Source organism: Penaeus vannamei, chromosome 10 (genome assembly GCF_042767895.1).
Source record: "Penaeus vannamei isolate JL-2024 chromosome 10, ASM4276789v1, whole genome shotgun sequence".
In the NCBI taxonomy this organism is placed as follows: domain Eukaryota; kingdom Metazoa; phylum Arthropoda; class Malacostraca; order Decapoda; family Penaeidae; genus Penaeus; species Penaeus vannamei.
The window spans coordinates 32,819,649-32,822,148 of NC_091558.1; the positions used below are offsets into that span (position 1 = coordinate 32,819,649).

At 39.0% G+C, this 2,500-nt stretch overlaps 1 protein-coding gene across 1 annotated transcript in view; it reads right to left on the reverse strand.

The window, feature by feature from the left end:
• LOC138863007 (zinc finger protein 652-B-like) overlaps positions 1 to 2,500 on the reverse strand; it is a 5,971-nt gene that overhangs the window by 2,146 nt on the left and 1,325 nt on the right. The window contains exon 1 of the mRNA XM_070126506.1: positions 1 to 2,500. This exon is cut by the window's left edge and continues 2,146 nt beyond it; it is cut by the window's right edge and continues 1,325 nt beyond it. The gene's annotated coding sequence lies outside the window, so the exon portion shown is untranslated.

The following is a 2,500-nucleotide window of genomic DNA, read 5'->3' on the forward strand; positions in this document are numbered from 1 at the left end:
AGGTTATCACGCAGAAAAGCGTTTCTCTTTCTTTTTTTTTTTTTTTGTTTCACTCTGACTTGAACCAGTTCGGGCAACAAAATATGCATCCTCTTCCGCCATATTGCTCTGGACGTCGCAACTTGCATCTTGACAAAGAATCTAAGTGCAACCCATTGGTACTGAAGTTCATTATCCACCAGAGTTAGATAATGATCTGACTACATAGTAATTAGGCCACAGCCAAGGTCGTGATAGGCGTGCAATCTGAGCCCGGCAACAAACCACATCTGGCTCTGTTTCCCTTCAACACCTATTACAATTCACTGCATGATTGCACTTAGATTCCAATGTACGTAAATTATCATTTATACCTAGGAACCTTGCGCAAAATACTCTACAGTATCAAAAATATAAAGAGCTCTGCATAACCGTTACAACAGCACACTTCAATACATCACAGAAACGGAGACACAGCCTTCACGAAAGTAGAGAGTATGAACGTGCCTGCCTCCCATTGGTCCATGGATGCGGCGTTCTGGTAATTTCCCTTCTTTTGTAATAGCGCTATGGCATGGCATTCCTTATAGTTGCAGCTGTAGCACTGTCTCATCTGAAAAGCGGAGCTGCGGTAATGTCTCATACAAATCACTAAACATTACCACTAGACAAGTTGCAGGTCTACATTAAGTAAGTAGCTCTTTTATGCTGGAAAACATGTTATTTAAGTAAAATATGTGTAGCAAAATCCTACTCTGCTGAACTGTGCTTGGATCTTCTGATACATCTCAGTCCTGATCCCTATATTCTAGGTGCTTTATTCAATATGCAGAGGAGCTAGTGACTAATCTCTTTCAAAGGTATTCCTGACAATTACCATGGTTTCCAATATATCTGCAAAAAATATAACCGCTGACTCCTCTGCAAGGCAGTAGTGCTTTCAAGTCTTTCTACCCTACTTGGTGCTGGGGTAAGCTCTTAATGCAGGAGGTGTAAGATGATCCTTCTCAAAAGATTATACATTGCCAGGACACTTTTAAAGTATTTTGAGTTGCTATACTAGAAAGTATAATTTAGACTATTAACAAAACAAATATGAATCAACACATACGAACTTGAAAAAATGAAACTGACTGATATAATGAGTCTAAGCATAAAAAAGGAATGACCCTGGCCTTCTTACTGTCTGGAAGGTATTGAGTGCCTTCCATAAAAAAAGCCATGGGTCTGGCACTTCTGGCAGTATATTTAACTACAAAAAGACAACAGATACGGTTCCTTAGCAGGGTACAATAAGTCTAGCTCCTGTGAGAGGATGCATCAAGCCTCTTTTTATGACCCTAGGCGTAAATATGTTACGGGAGCACTGAAGGCCTTATTGCCGTGGGATCCCCCTGGCCAAGAACCCAAGGAGAATTCAAGTGACCTTGGCATGCACTAGGCTGACACTATATTTTTCATTTTACTCTAGTTTTTTCTTTTTCTTTATTTTTTTTAGTTGTGGCAGTACGTCCAGCTCCTCTAAAAAGATGAGACTTTGCCAAATTCTGTATATAGGCAATAACAAGAAATGGGTTCTCAATATGCCGAGTACAAAGAAGCGTTGTGAGCAGCAATGAAATATTATGTAGAACCTAGGGCTCTCTTTATGTTATATAACGTTAAAACATCAATAATGTCACGCTTTCAAAGTACTGACATTGACAACTGGGGATGAAGCATATTTAGTAATCAATGCAGTAACAAGATAGTGCTATTGAAGTTAATGTCATGCAACTTGAATCATATATGTGAAAAAAATAATGCAAGAAATGCCATGTCTTATAGCGATGTAGTTGAGAAATGTCTTCTTAGAGTGATTTATTTGTATTGATCACCTTAAACCCAGCGTATCTTCTTTTTACTTTTTGTTTTCTTCGCTAACGTTATAAAAATGCACATTCTACAATACATTATTGAGCGACCTACGATTCCAACAAGACCAGCTGATAAATTTTAGAAGACTTCCTTTGTCGCTACAATGTGTAGTTGTGCCTAGAAAATGCTGGTGATTGCATGGGTAAAACTAATGCCCATTCTTTACTACTGCTACATGGGGGTACCGAACATGGCGCTTCCATGGACCACTGAGTTCAAGGCGCGACTCAGGCAGTCATGTGTAGGACACATTGATTACTGATTCAGAATCTTCAACTCTGTTCAATAGATTTTTTTCTATCACATCCATACAGTATTCATATTATTTCTATCACAGCCAATATGAACTATTTTTGGACATTGAGATAATTGGAATCCAATATATTACAAATTTTATCCATACACCTTAAAAGTCACTCATATCACTATCACAATCACAGGTTTTACAAACTGCTGGAATGAAAAATCCGAAGCAGGTTTCAATGTCTCCAACTCCAGCAGCAGATGTCGTCATAACCTCGGGACTGTCACTGTGGACCTCAGGTTGAGTCAGTGAATTAGGGAAGCGTGTGCGTCCATAAGTCTAGGCTGCCTATGTAAAGGG